The sequence below is a fragment of the Lygodium microphyllum genome, chromosome 15 (assembly GCF_053477565.2).
Source record: "Lygodium microphyllum isolate KBCC chromosome 15, Lygodium_microphyllum_v1.1.10, whole genome shotgun sequence".
Classification (NCBI taxonomy): domain Eukaryota; kingdom Viridiplantae; phylum Streptophyta; class Polypodiopsida; order Schizaeales; family Lygodiaceae; genus Lygodium; species Lygodium microphyllum.
Genome location: NC_141149.1, coordinates 131,647,567 through 131,664,153, shown reverse-complemented (window position 1 = coordinate 131,664,153; position 16,587 = coordinate 131,647,567).

Sequence of the window (16,587 nt, the reverse complement as noted above, 5' to 3'; positions counted from 1 at the left end):
AAATAAATTACCTTGGGCATGTCATCTCTTTTGAAGGGATTCAGATGGATCCTGAAAAGATCAGGATAATCCAAGAATGGCCTCATCTTCATGATGTACATGAGGTGCGATCGTTTCTTGGCTTATGTTCTTATTACCACCGCTTCATCAAGCATTTTGCACATATGGCTTCTCCACTTCATGACCTTACAAAGAAGAAGATCTCTTTCCAATGGAAGGAAAAAGAGAAGGCAGCCTTCACAAGGCTGAAAACAGCTCTTACTTCTGGACTTGTTCTTATCATTCCAGATATGGTAAAACCATTTGTGGTGGAAGTAGATGCTTGCGGTGATTGTATTGGTGCAGTGCTAAATCAAGAAGGCCATGCCGTAGCCTTTGAGAGCCGGCGTCTAAATGATGTGGAGAAAATGTATGACATTTATGAAAAGGAGCTCTTAGCAGTGGTTCATGCTTTAAAGATATGGAAACATTATCTTTTAGGCAATGAATTCCTTATTAAAACTAATCATCAAAGCTTGAAGTATTTCAAGACTCAAAAGCATTTGCAGGAGAAACATGCAAGATGGGAAAATTTCTTGTCTATGTTTCATTTTCAAATTATGTACACTCCAGGGAAACAAAATGTAGTTGCTGATGCACTTTCTAGAGTGCCTCGCATTGCAACTATTACAGTGGCTCATCATGAAGATTTTCAAATGATGAAGAATACTTATGATGAAGATACTGATTTTGCAGCAATTTGGTCAAATTTACAGCAAGGAGGTTCTCATCTAGATTATTCCATCAAAGACGGTTACCTTCTCATGAACAATCGCCTTTGTGTCACTCTTCCTGTTCGACAAAAGGTGCTTAAAGAAATTCATGAACCCCCTTATGCAGGGCATAGAGGGAGGGCAGCCACTCTAAGTGCAATTGAGTGCTACTTTTATTGGCCAACATTACAAAGAGATACACATAACTTCATTGAGGCTTGTCTGGTATGCCAAAAATCCAAATATGATAGGCAGAAGATTCCAGGATTGTTGCAACCTCTTCCAGTGCCCAAAGATCCATGGGAATCTATCACAATGGATTTCATCTCAGGTATTCCAAGAACACCTCAAGGTCATGATATGATTTGGGTCATAATTGATAGATTCAACAAACAATCACATTTTATTCCATGTCATAAAACATTGAAATCCGCACAAGCTGCAAGACTTTTCATTCAACATATCTTCAGATTACATAGTATCCCTTCTGAGATCATTTCAAATAGAGACTCCAAATTCACAAGTAACTTTTGGCATGCTTTATTTGAGAATTTGGGAACCACTTTAAAGTTCTCCTCAGCTTTTCATCCTCAAACTGACGGCCAAACAGAGGTGATGAATCTCACTCTTTTGGATATGTTGAAAGCTTATGTTAGTGAACATAAGTCACAAAGGGAGAAATATCTTCCATTATTGGAGTTTGCTTACAACAATACAATACACTCATCCACAGGGAAAGCTCCAAATGAAATAGTACAGGGTAAAGTGATTCCTCCTCCAATTATTCACACTAAAGATAAGATTTTTGTTGTCGACGAGTTTGCTTCAGATTTAAAAACCACAATGGATCAAGTTCGAGCCACTATCAAAGTTGCCCAAGAGCGACAAAAGAAGCAAGCAGATAAACGAAGAAGACCTTTGGCTTTTGAAAAAGGTCAATATGTCTTGCTAAAGTTTGATAAAAGCAGGCTCAAACAAGGTTCTGGTCAAAATTCCTCTTTTCCAAAGCTCTCCAGTAGATACTTTGGACCCTTCAAAGTGATTGAGAAAATAAATGAAGTTTCTTATCGACTTGAGCTTCCTGCTCATTAGAAAATACACAACACTTTTCATGTAAGTTTGCTAAAACCTTACATAGGACCAGAACCAAAGGAACCCATTACTGAAGATCCCCCAGAAGTTGAAGAAACGGAGCAACTCTTGGAACCTGAAAAGATTTTGTTTCTCAAGGATCGAACCAGGAGAAGTGGCCTTGTGACACGAAAATTCTTACTAAAATTCAAGAATCTACCCACAATAGATGCACAGTGGGTAGATGAAAAATTCATGAAGGATTACCCAAATATTCTACAACAATATCAAGAAGCTTTTCAGCTGAGGACAGCTGAATAAAAGCCAGAGGGCGGTCACAACTCTATAGAAACAAAATTTGTATCCTTTTTTATTAAATTGTCTATATAATGATTTATTAAATTTATTTCCTTTGCACTAATTAGATATAAAGAAAAGTGCATTGGAGCTGGCCACTGATGAGTGGTCATAGGTTATGGTGGACCCATGCGGTGGGTTAGAGAAAAGATAGTTCACACTTCCACCTATATGGCCCGATTGGGTGCCTGTGACTAGAACTCACGCATATCAGGGTTAGACTCGCACACAGAAAGGATTGATGCCTTGAAGTGTGGGCTAGATCCACCAGAATAGACAATTACAATCAACAAGATGGCATGACCATGAAATGCTTGTATAATGTGCATGTGTGGGCTGAAAGCTTGAAATGCACATTTCTTTGCATAGGAAAGTCACATGAAGATTCGGATACCATTTTTGCGATGTACACGGAAAAAGCTTTCATATGACACCCATATTGGGGGGTCCCTAAATTTTAGGAGATCCCTAAATTTTAGGAGGTCCCTAAAATTTAGGAGCCTCGAATTAGCCTAAAAATACTAGTCCTAAAAAATAGGGATGTCATTCTAAAAATAGTAAGTTCTGTACTCTGACTGTGCTTACTAAATTTGGTTGTTTCTATTCTTGACAGTATTCAACCCAAAAAGGAAGGCCATAGAGAAGAGACAAGTGTCAAGACACTTGTCACACAAGTTTCCAAGTGTCCCACCACTTGTCACATCTCATGACATGTGGCTGGACACTTGTCTTGTGCTACTCCACTTTCCCCTTTTGTACTAGCTCTCCCCTCTCCTATAAATAAGAGCTCGTTTTTCTTCATTCAACATCATTTTTCTTTACTGTAAACTCATGTACAACACCCACAGATAGCCAGAAACTGGCCCCATCCATCCCCATTATCATCCCCCACTTCTCCATTATCAAATTCCTCCATATTCCCTCTTCTATCACTGCTGTTTTACAGGACAGCAAGCCTGTAAATTCATTATAGCACCTCCTTCTCGAGCTCTTTCTTCCATTTTAGCAACAAGAAGCAAGCCCTATCCATGTACTGCTGATCTACGATGGAGAAAGGCTGATTTCCCCTTTTTCTTCTCTCATACTGTAAAGAAATTAGTTCTTATCATTGCATAATAGATAATGCATGTGTGTTTGTACATCTTTGCATGATCTTGTGAGAGTGAGAATTACTTCTTCTCACTCTCAGGTTGATTGTAATTGAGCTCTTCCCTAAGGGACTTGGGTTGAGCAGAAATACATTCCTTCAGGGGAGGGGGGGGGTTTGCCCATCTTCAACACTCAATCTTGTCTCCATTACTTTTACATTTTCATGGCTGTAATTTTGTGAGTAATTTTCATTTTCAGCTTTAAGTGTTCATTCTCTTTTATATTAAATCTCGAAAACAAGTGAATATCATAATTGTTAAGCATACTACGTTGTTCGGGGCGTTTACAGCAACTCCAAATAGTTGACATACAAAACAACTTGTAAAACCACATCTCCCACATACCAGGCCATATCCACTTCATCTGGAATCAACAAGTTTCCTCGTAGATACATATATGACATCAACATGGTATCAGTCGTGACAGAATCTTCAAACACCATACGGACCACTTTTGTCAGCAAACAACTCAAGAGACCAAGCCCCACTCCAACCATCCTCTGGAAGAGGAAGATCCATCGTTGAAAGCTTCATGTAGAAGGCCAACTTCTGTAGTTGATAGTGGACAAAGAAAGAATGGTCCGGAGGAACATATTCCTGGAATTGCTCAAATGTAGACCATAGCAGATCCATCCTGGACTGCAATCGTTCCACTTTATCTTCGAATAGAGGACACAAGGTAGCCTGTCTCTGAAGAACTGCCAAGTCCTGCTGTGAGAGAGAAGGGATCAAGGGAACATTAGGGATTGGAGGAACAGACCGTGACTTTGCCAGTTGATCTTGCAACTGCTGGATTTGGGAAGCTTGTGATTCCACTGTGTCATTAACAGTCTGTAAGGTTGAAAGTTTGACATCTAAGAGAGTTTGAAACTCTTGCGCTTCTTTGGACATCCTCTCCCTTTCCTCTGAGATTCTAGGGACCTCTGATTGAGCCTCTGTTAACTGAATCTTCAAAGAAGATATCTCATCTCTTTGGGTTTCAATCAGTTGGGTTTGTTGCTCCATCTGCTTAAACATATCTGCTAGAGTATCCTTAGCAGAGGCTAACTCAGATGTTGCATTATGCAACTGGTCTTTAGATTGCATCAGTTCTTCATAAAAGGAAGCATACAGCTGTTGAACACAAGCTGTCATCACTGACAGTTCAATTGAACTTTGAATGTCTTTACATAGGAAAGGAATGGCATCTCCCGAGACGAGACTGTTCAGTGAGGGGACTGATATATCCAAGGAACCTTCTCTATGTGCTCTGAACAGGTTGTTACATGTGAGATAAGCAGGGAGATCACTGCCAAAGGTAGCAGGAATGGGCACGGAAGGAAGAACTGAAGGAGCTTTATCTGCGACCCGCTTCAAGCGTTTGCGCTGTATGACTAGGGGAGGCGGAGAATCCAGATCCTCTATATCAATTGGTTCTGACTCATCTGAAGGTGGAGGAGGAGGTACTGGATCAGATGGAGGAGGTGGAGGCACACTCTTTTGTAAACTTGAATAGGTCAAGAAGGTAGACATGTAGGATCCATAGGTGACATTGGTAACATTTCCCCTGGTTACTTTTACAAAACGTTGATTCATCTTAGTGAGTAGATAAGTGCTCCAATCAATAGCTACTCCTTTTAACACCATCCTTGAAGCTGTAAAGAGCTCTTTTGACAAGTAATGGGATGGCGTTTTTGCAGGCATAAACCTGTCTTGAAGGAATTGACAGACCAACTTCCACACAGGATCAGTGATCATAGAAAAGGAGACTCCTGAAGTGTTGATCACCTTCTTGACATCCATAATTTCCTTGGTTTGTTTTTGTAACAACTTCAAAATCTCATCGTTAGAGAAGAGCTGGCGAGTTGTAACAAAGGGTTCATCTTTGTAGGGAAGAGACAGAGCCTTCCCTAACCCTCGAGGTGTCAAAGTCATGGAAGTACCATGGACGAGTCCCGACTTCTTGCTGTATGAGGCCAGGATCACACATGGATGGATCTTCTGGAATCAATGGGAAGGAGGCAGTCATGAAAGTCGCAAGTCCCGCCTTCATGAGAGGCTCAAAAGTGAGTAGGGAAGAGTAATCCCTACTGACCAGGGGGACATACTGGATAGGGGGAGGAGCGTGAGGCGCCATTCAGATGGTAAACACACACTCCACAACACAGACAGTCACAAAGAACGCCTGCAAAACAACCAAAGGGCTATAAAAAAAGAATCAATCCAAAAAGAAGGACACTCATACAAACATAGACGTAACTAAACCAGGTACCACCCCAGACAAGATGCATCCTGGAAAAATTTTGGCATGACCTCTATACATATGCGACCAAAAGCTTCATGTGATGCAATATGCAAGCACCCAAATCCCCGTATTAGGCAATAAAGAAAAAAAACTACACACCGTACCCGTAATCGCAACACATGGACAAATCAGACTACCAGAAAAACGGACATCAAGACTGGACCATAACTTGATCATCAGAGTCAACTAAAAGAGTTGTACGCGCCCATCCCATGAAGCGAGTTTATTTAAAAAAAAGGAAAAAAAGTGCAGTGAGGGAGAATTATTTTAATGAAGGGTTCATTTTAATAAATTATTAACAATGGGTGATATTTTATTAGGTGATAAACCTTAATAAGAAAACGACGGTTATTTTTTAAAATTTTAATTACAAATTATTAAGTTGAAACGGTGCGTTAACGCAACCCAGCCTTCGATGCCCAGATTGGGTCTCTAAATGCAAATTCCTTAATTAAAAATTAAGAGTGATGTGAAGCGCTTTTTTGCAAGCGCGTGCTCTTGTGACGGCTGGTTTACTTTTATTACAAATTAAAGTGCCTCTTAAGCGCACGTAGCGCGTGCAAAGTGAACGGCTGGTTGATTTTTATTATTATGAAATTGTGTATTTAGCGTGAATGCGCATGAAAAATGTGGGTGAATAAATAATTTATTTTAACAATTAATTTATGATTAAGAAAAAAGTGAAAATAAATAAAGCACATAAAATAAATACATAGAAGGGATGTGTATACAAGGCCTGAAGGGGCACGGAAGAGTCCCCAAAAAGGAATGAATCCAGTAAAAGAAAAGTAAAGACCACTGACGGAACAACAAAGACAAAACCTAGTGGGTTTGTTGATTGCTATTATTATTATTATTAGTTAATTTTATGATGATTTATTTATTTATTTTGGATTTTGAATTTTATATATTGTGTGTTTGATATTTGAGGGGTATTATGTGTGGTGGTTGGAGTTATGTGGGTGGTTCTCTAGATTTGTTTTTTAATAAATTGTGTGGGGTTGTGGAGTTCAGTTTTGTTTTTTCAAAAGGAAGAATAATTAAAGATGGATATGGGATGAAGGAAAAAGAAAATTTCAGCCAATTAGGAAATATCCACAATTTAAGGTATGAAAATAAGATGGGAATTTTTATAGTGAAGTGTTGTGTGTTGGTCTTAAAAAAGAATGTTTTAAATAGGGATACCGTGTATAAAAATATTTTAAAGTGAAAAATGAATGGAAAAAGAATAGGGAGTGGAAATTTTTTGGATTTTTAAAGAAATTTTTACTAATTTTAAATGAATTTTTTGCATTTTTAAAGATAATTTTGGAATAAATGAGCAAATATGGAAATTTCTAAAATTTTAAGGGTGAAAATTTCTAGCTGATAAATTTTCAAAACTTTGCAAAAATCTAAGGGAATTTTAAGATTTTTTTAAAAAAAATTTGGAGTGAAAATTAATTTATAAATTAATTAAATCAATTAAATCAAGAAAATTAGCTTAGTGTGGTAAGCAGGGTCAAATTAAGGCAGCTAAGTCCTGTTAGTCTGGATAAGTCATGTAAGTCAGACTAAGTTAAGTCAAGTTAGTCACAGGGAACTAGGTTAGTTTGGGTTAGTCAAAGTTAGATAAGTAGACTAAGGCAAGGCAAGTCAGTTGGGGACTAACCTAAGGGGGGTTAGTGTAACTAGGCTAAAGTTAGTTGAACTAGGATAGGGTTAGTGTAACTAACTTAGGGTGAGATTAACCTAACTAGGGTGAGGTCAACTAGGCTAGGGTTAGTTGACTAGGGGTGGGTTAAACCTAACCAGGGTGGGTTAGTTAAATAGGGTAAGAGAAAAGCCAAGAGGAAGGGTGCTCAATCCATGAGTGCTCCAATGGTCTATCGACCAAAATCTCAACCAATCATCAAAGAGCTCCCACCTAATAACTTTGATATGATCACCACTACACAATCTGTTGATAAATCATCAATCAAAATTTAAACCTAATCAACTTCTCAAACTGTGCTCACCAAACTTGATGAGAATCCCAAAGTAGTAGAAACATCACATACCAACTTGTCCAATCCAATTAAACCAAAGCCACCACTAGGCCTTATGTTGTCATAGCAATGACGATCCATTCTTGAATTGGCTTCCAATATGGCCATGGACATAGCAGATGACTTAGCGAAGTGGGAGGAAGATGAAGGAGGAGGAGGAGGAGGAGGGAGAAGGTGAGAGGGGGAGGGAGAGGGAGAGGAAGGGTCGGGGAGAGAGAAAGAAGAAGAAGAAGAAGGAGAAGAAGAAGAGAAAGAAGAGAGAGGGAGAGAGGGGGGAAGTTGGTTGGGACCGGGGGGTGTCCGTTAGGGGGGAATTTTTGGAAAATAAAAAATAAAAAATAAATAAAGAAAAGTAAGAAATAAATAAATTAATTAAAAGAAATAAAAGAGATGTACGTGGGATGGGGGTAAAAATAAATTTGCGGTGGTGGGACCCGACGGGGTGGGGACGTCGAAACGCAAGTCGCGGACACGACAAGGGAGTCTCAGGATACGAAAAAATGAAAACGCACGCGTTCATGTGCAAGGCGAGGCACGCGAGAACACGAAAAAACAAAGAAAATTAATAACTCAAATCGTTCGACAAAACGAAAAATCCGAAAAAAGGAAAAATGGGCCGAGAGAGAAGAGAAAAATGATGGAAAAGTAAGATAGGGTGTCCGGAGGAAAATAAAGGCGTTCACATGGGAAAAATGCAAAAAAACAGGCTTGAAAACACATACGGGGATTAATATCGAAAAATCCGCTCGTCGGAATGCAGGGCGAAAAGAAGAAAAAGGTGCAGAAGAATGTGTTCAACAATTCAATCACGTCAAAACACAGTCTCGACCGAGATAGGACGCATTCACATGGGAAAAACGAAAAAATGGCACATGAAAACGAGGTAAAAAATTAATAACAAAAAATTGGTTCACCGGAATAGAGGGTTAGAAAAAGGAAAAATGTGCGAGGGAAGGGGGGGCACAAAGCTAGCACATCCAACCTGAGTTCCGGGGGAATTAGGAGGGGTTCACATGCAAAAAACATGAAAAATACATTAAAAAACGCGTAGAAAAATTAATAACTAAAAATTCGACAGTCGAAAAAGGGTGGAGGAAAAAGGAAAAAGTGGGGGGAAGGCTGGTAGGACACGGCTGTCAAATCAAACTGGAATTCTGGTGAAAATAGGGCAAGTTCACATGGAAAAGTATAAAAAAGAAGCACGAAAAAAACTTGAAAACCCGCAAAAATTAAGAACTGATGAACCGTACATCGGAATGACACGGAGTAAAAAGGAAAAATATCAAGGAAAAAGGGTAAGACAGGGCTATCATGTCAGATCACCGGTTCGAAGCAAGCAAGATGTGTTTACATGGAAAATGGTCCAATTTATGCAAAATACTTCAAAAATTAATAACTTGAGAATCGTCTGTCGGAACAGGGGTCGGTAAAAAGAAAAAATGGTCAATTCAAAGGGATGAACAGGGCTATAGGTTTGAATTGGAAGTTTGGTGAATGTAGGGTGCGTTCGCATGGAAAGACAACAAAATCAAGGAATGAAAGAAAACTTCAAGGGAATGGCCCCAAGGGTGGGTTAAAAATGGACGGGTGGGTGGGAAAGGGACCCCATCAGGGTAAAAGTAGGTCAGGCATAGATGCATTATCAGGGTAAGGTGAATACAGAGGGGTATGCAATGTAGACGCGCAGGGATGCGTCCCCACACTTAAAACCTTCACGGATAGGGTTGACTGAGCAATAGGGACCTAATACCACACAACAGACCAACCGCTAACATCCCCACACTTAAAACATGACCGTCATTGACAACAGAAGGTGTAGGGTTAGAAAAACTTGGCCCATGTTGTCGAGAATTAAGGTTGACTGTCGATGGCACGTCCACTGTCGTGGTTGGCTGCAGGAGGTACCAAGGTATCTTCACAGCACACATTCTTCGGCCGTCGTGGTAGGAACCACGCTGCAGCAACCAGGGAGGTAGCTGGTTGAAGAAATCCCAGGAAATTCGCCGATGATGAGGAATATTGCATCTAACTCACAATCACTCATATGGAATGAAAGAACAGTCACTCACTCCATGATTGATATCACTCGAGGAAATTAGAATGAAAACCCATAGCTCACATCCGGTTTAGGAAGCAACAAAGGAATGGTGCAAAGGGAGTATGCCAGGGTGTACAATTGATGGTGCATCAGTGCGTCTAACTCATCTGGCATAGGTGCAAGGAGGAAGGCCAGGGAGCCTTGTAGTGCAGTGTATAGAACAGAATGATGTGTCATGTGTTGATGGCAGAAATCCAGCCCATGGGTGCATAGGGAAACAGAAACGTACATGACTCCAAAGGTCGTAACATCCCTCAATCCTCACCTCTCGGTAATTGATTGAAGAAACTCCAATCACACTCAGCCCACTCTCTGTCTCACGCTCTGTTGAAAGATACACAGGGTAGCCATGTCCTGAAACCCGTTGATGTAATCCTCACGGTCACTTGTGTAAAGGTTGTATGCCTTGTGCGCATTTGATGGTGCAACTGTGCATCCCGCCTAGTGCCAGCATACAGTGCAAGAAGAAAGGACAGGGAGCCTTATGGTGCAGTGCATAGGAACAAATCGTGCTTTGTGCATTGAGAGGCCCATCCCGTGTATGTAACACTCACTTCACACATCTCACCTCTCATTTGATTTAAAGGGAAAGACTAGTCACTCACCCCACCCTCTGTCTCACTCTCTGTTAGATTCAGAGGGCAACCCATACTCACATCCCCATCTTGTTAGGATGAAAGCTCACATCACTCAAGGGGTGGGTGATGAAGATCATGTCAACGGTTGGTGTCATCAAGATCTTAAGGAGGAGGCATACCCAGGGAGGCAGCCTACGAATCTCGTACTTCAATGATTGGTAAGAAGAGTTGTCTGTTAAGAAGGGCAGACGGATTGATATTGTAGAGACAGTGCACCAAGGGAGGTGGCTTCAAATTGCTTGCTGAAGAGGTTCTGCTGGTGAGTTAGCTATCCCGAACTGCGGGGTGTTACCACCTTTTCCATAGTTAGCTTCTCGCCCAAGGGTGTTTCCACCTTTTCTTGGAACGAGGCCTGCTATGATAGGGAATTTCTTCCTTTTCTCCCATAACAGTTGCGTTTTTTTTTCTTTTTTTTCTTTTGCTTTTTCTTTTTTCTTTTTTCTTGTTCTTTTGTTTTTCTTTTTTTTTCGTGTGTTTTTTTTTCTTCTTAAGAAAGAGAATGGTAGAAATACCATATGTCAGGACCAACCTCGCTACTGTTGTTGGATAAGATGAGAAGAGAACAATGTCGGATTGAGATGTTTCTGCGAGGGGGTAGCAGAACGAGACCACCTCATGAGGAGAATCATAAGGGCTATCAGAAGCATGACAAGAAGGACAGTGTGACGCCCAAAAGGGAAAGGGTAGGTTGACTATGATTGTCAAGATCCCCAGGGAGGGAAGTACTTCTTCAGGCGATATCCATTAATCAAGAAAGGATCATCAGAGGCATCAATGGTCTGCACCTGAATAGAGCCGTTAGGATTGACGGCGGCTAGTACCTTGTACGGGCCCATCCACCGTTGTTGGAGCTTGCCAGGAAACTTGCCAAATCTCGAATCATAGGCTAGAACCAGATCACCTTCTTTGAACTCCTTGTGCTTGATGAAACTGTCATGATAGGCCTTGCGTCGCGCTTGAGTGGTTTCCATGCACTGTAGGGCCATCCGTCAGATCTCATCCAAGCATTCCAAATGCAGGAGATGGCGTTGCAGTGACTCACTATCTCCCAAGTGTTCTTTAACTGCCACTCGCAAAGAGGGCAATTCCAACTCAACAGGGAAGACGGCCTCTATACCGCACACCAGCTGGAAAGGGGTTTGTCCTATAGCTGCTTTATGGGAGGTTCTTACGCCGAGAGGGCCTCTGTAAGTCGATCGTCCCAGTCGCGATGATGTGCGGCAATCGTTCTTGTCAAAAGCGAGCAAAGAATGTGATTGGTAACTTCAACTGGGCCATTGGCTCTGGGGTAATAGGGAGTGGACTTACGATGGCGGATCTTATACAGTTCCGTTAGCTCCTCCATGATTTTGTTAAGGAAATGAGTACCTCTGTTACTTACCAGCTTGAGGGGGCTACCAAAACGGGTGATAATATTCTCGTACATGAACAGTGCGACACTATTACCATCGCCCCGCTTTAGGGCTTTAGCTTCACACCACTTTGTGACATAATCCGTACATATTAGGATTATTTGTTCTGCTTCCGTCTGGTAGGTGGATCAATGGGACCCACAAAATCAATCCCCCACTTCTCGAACGGCTTTAGGGGAAGAATGGGTTGTAGTGGCATGGCACTTGTTTTGGTGGGTTTTCCCATTCGCTGACAAGCATCACATCTCTTGCAGTAATCATATGCATCCTTGTGGAGGGTCAGCCACCAGTATCCTGCTAATAGAGCCTTCTTGGCTGTCGCTTCTCCTGCGAAGTGTCCACCACATGGTTCGTCATGGCATGCTTTCAATACTATGTTGATTTCATCTCCTGCAACACATCTTCGCAGCACTTCATCTTTGCCTTTCTTGTACAAGGCACCGCCTAGAAAAGTGTAGGGGGCTGATTCTAACAAAAGCTTCTTCCTCTCATGACTTGAGATGCCAGGAGGATACCGTTGGGTTGCCAAGAGGTTGACTATGTCTGCATACCAGGGAGTAACTATTTCAACTAGAAACAAGGAAGCATCAGGAAGATCTAGATCATCTTGTTCCTCTTCTTCTGTTTGAGGGATCCGTCATAGATGATCGGACAAGACATGGGAACGGCCAGGCTTAGTGACTACTTCAAAGTTGAACTCCTGGAATAGGAGTAGCCATCTCATCAGTCGTCCTTTAACATCTGCTTTGTTCATCAAGAAGGACAGGGCTTCATGATCCACATAGAACTTGAAATGTGAGGATAATAGATAGTGTCGAAACTTCTCTAGTGCAAACACCATTGTCAAGCACTCAAGCTCTGTCACTGTGTAGTTCCATTCCCTATTAGTGACCTTTCGGCTTGCATAGTATATCGGTTGATCTAATTTGGAGGGGACCTTTTGACATAGGATAACACCTAGCCCTTCAACTGATGCATCTGTGTGCACATGGAACTCCTTCGTCCAATCAGGAGGCTGTAAAATAGGTGCTTGGATCAGGTAGTATTTTAAGGTATTAAAGGCCTCTTCACAGTCATCCGTCCAAAGGAAATCAGCTTCTTTCCTTAGGAGCTTGTGCAGAGGGGCTGCCTTGGTTGCAAAATGTGCAATAAATCTTCTGTAATAGCCCACATGGCCAAGAAATCCTCTCAATTGCTTGAGGTTCGTCGGTGCTGTTAAGGTGGCAATCTTCTCAATCTTTGCCGGGTCTGTTGCAATTCCTTGTGCAGAGACAATATGGCCCAACATAACTCTTGAGGAGATGCCAAAGACACATTTGTCGGGGTTGAGAGAGATCCCATACTCTCGGCATCTGTCAAAACATTGCTCCAGGTGTCTCTAGTGCTCACGGATCAAACTATAGACACAAAAGTCATCAATATACACCTCTATGAAATCATGCAGATGGTTTTGGAAGGCAACCATCATTACTCGTTGGAAGGTGGCAGGAGCATTACAGAGTCCGAATGGCATCACTCTGTAGGCATAGGTCCCCCATTCTGTGGTGAAGGTTGTTTTAGATTCATCCTCTTCTGCTATTTGGACCTGGTTATATCCGTTGAATCCATCCAAGAGGGAATACAGCTCATGGCCTGCCACTGTGTCTAACAACTGGTCTGTAAAAGGGATAGGGAAATGATCCTTCTTCGTCTTCGAATTGAGCTTTTGAAAGTCAACACATATTCAAAGTTTCCTGTTCTTCTTGGGTACTACCACAATGGGCGAAACCCATTCACTGTTAGCCACGGGATAGATGAACTCAGCTTCAAGTAATTTCAATAATTTGGCCTTCACTAGAGCAGCATAATTAGGATTCATCCGTCTTTGTCTTTGCCTTACAGGTTTGGCATCGGGCTCTAGGTCAATGTGATGTTGGCATATTGTGGGATCAATCCCCTTTAGGTCTTTATAGGACCAAGCAAACACATCTAAGTTCTCCTTTAGTAGGTCTCGAAGGACCACTAATTCTTCTTCTGGAAGATTGAGACCCACTTTTAGGTGACGTTCAGTACTCTCAGCATCCAAGAATGTCACTTGTCTTTCATCTTCCACTTCATGGATAAATATCCCACGGATTGCTTCTGGGTAAAGATCTGCAGGCTCTTTCAAGAGAGTCGTATCCTCATCTGATGTCCCACTAGAACTAGTGTCCTCCTTTTGAACAGATTACTCATTCATTTGTTTAAGTTGCTGGAAGGGTATCAGAGCTTTGTTTACTTTTGTTTGAGTGGTGACCTCTTTAGGACTCAAGACTTCATCTTCAGAGGATACGTCCAGGAATGTCACATATCACGGACTAGCTAGAGGCCATGACTTTGAAGGCTTGGGCTTTTGTTGGCATGGGGCATTATCATCATCTTCTCTTTGGTCTGAACAGTCAGGGTGACAGGAGCCACTGGTGAACTTAATTTTTATGCTTTTAATCCATTGCTTATACAGATTCTGCATACTTTGTGGTCCATTGATTAACCCAAATGGAACCATGGTCATTCCATCCAAGACCCAGAGAGATTCGACCTCTGAGGTCTCTGTAGAACATCAACAAGATCATCCTCTATCAGAGGAAATTCTTTATCTGCACTTTCGTAGCCTACTTCATTTTCATCCTCACCAGTTTCATCCTCATCCTTTGGAGACTCTGACTCTACTTCAGTAGAGGCTCTGTAGGAGAAGAACAGATCTTCTGCCTCTGTATCTGCTTCTGCTTCTGTCACTAGTACTGACTTTGCTTCTGCCTTTGGCTCTGGCTCTATTACTGTCTCTGTATTCGCTCTATCTCTGTTCTGTAGATGCTCTGTATCTGCTCTACCTCTGTACTGACTCTGCTCTGTAACTGTACTGTCTCTGTACTGACTTTGCTCTATCTTTGCGACTGTCATGTAACAGGGAAAATAGTACATCCATGCTTCTATTTCACTGTCAGAGGTGATTTCAGAGGTTAATTCTGGTTGAGACAGGAGGTATTCTCCCATGGACAAGGACTTTACTTCCCTTGGCAGTTGGCTTAGAGTGCCCACTGTTAGGGATTGTGCCTCTGTTTTCTTAGGAAAGATTTGCTTAACAGCTTCTTCATCTCCTGATGTACCATCTGTTACCTCATTAGAGGAGTCAGTTATTACCTCAATGGATGTGGATCCATTGCCTTTTTGCGATCCATACAGCTTTAACAGTGCTTTGTTGGGTCCTCTGCCTAGGGTTAGGGTTCCTTTGAACCAGTCCGTCCTGGCTCTTGCTTCAAAAAGCCAAGGTCTTTCCAATAGCAGAGGGTATGAAGTCCAATAAGAATTTGGTTTGACCACCAAATATGTCAGCCAATAGTCTCTTCCTGCAAGGGTTGTTTTTACATATGAGAGGATGCCCAATGGTTTGACTCTACTTTGGTCTGCCAATCTGATAAGCCACTGTGTAGGTTGAATTCCTTGCAACCCTAAGTCCTTCATTGTGACATCCGTCATTATGTTTATTGATGAGCCTCCATCAATCAATGCATCTAAAATGAAGCATCCTTCTATCCATACACTAATCTCTGGGGTTCCAGGATCTAGGAAGGCATTAGCCACATCTACTTCCTTTACAGGCTCCGGGGCCTTATTGGTCTTGGTCGCTATTGAAGGAGCGATCCTTAGTCCACGCCTTCGTGTCAAGATGTTTTTGAATCTCTTTCAACAGCTGGGAGATAGCATCAACAAACTGCCGGAATGTTAAGTTTGGTTTAAAAGTGTCTAGGTCTTTGACCAAGTCATAGTCTTTAATAGGATCCACATGCTTCTCCAGCCGGCTGGGGAATGGGGCTACATCCATTTTCATCTTTCCTTTTTCTTCTAACAATTGCAACATCGGAACTTCTTCTGTTTCTGGAAGTACTTTTGTATCTTCTATCTCTTGGGCCTCTGGTCCTGTCTCTGGGACTGTCTCTGTAGCCTTCTATGGCACTGTAGTGCTCTGTACTGTACTATAATGTTCTGTACCGCTCTGTCCCTCTGTAGGTAAGTTAAACTTCACAGTCTTGGCAGGAGAGTCATTTCCATTCTGAACCACTGGTTCCTTTTTCTTGGTGTGCGTAACAACAGCAAATTCCAACTCGACCATATTGGAAGCATGCTCTTGTACCTTCTGTTGGCTATCAGTGGCATTGGTCTTTACACAAGCTGGACTGGGACAGTCCTTTGTAGTGTGGTCTTCTCCTTTTCATCAACTGCATAAGGGCTTGTAATCCACTGATCATCGTCTAGGGTTTGGACAATTTGGGGAGATATGTCCCTTTTCTCCACACCTATAACATTCCACCTCTGATCTCTGACCACCACCGCCAGACTGTCGTCCTTTGTAACTTTGAGAGGGAAACCTCCTTGGACTGAAATTAGGACCAAACTCTCTAGGCTTGGGTCCAATATCCTGTGTTGTCATTTTAGATTCCAACAAGTCGAATCTTGCATTTTCATCATTCTGTCTTCATTCATGCATCTCTTTCAGAGAGAAAATATCCTCTGTATGGTTTTTCCGCAAACAATAGGAACAGAAGGCTCCAGGAATGATTGGTTTTCGGGTACATTCAGTGGCTAAATGTCCCGCTTGATGACACTTTCCACACTATGTATTAGAGCGCATCACATCTCTTCTGACTCCTGCATGAGTGGATATATTAGCGGTATTCACCTTCAGCATCTGTAGCTGCTCTGTAATCACATCCAGAAGCTCTTTCTTGATACTTGCAACTGAGTTGGATAAGTAGTTCTTCAGATTTTCACCTTCTGAAGTAC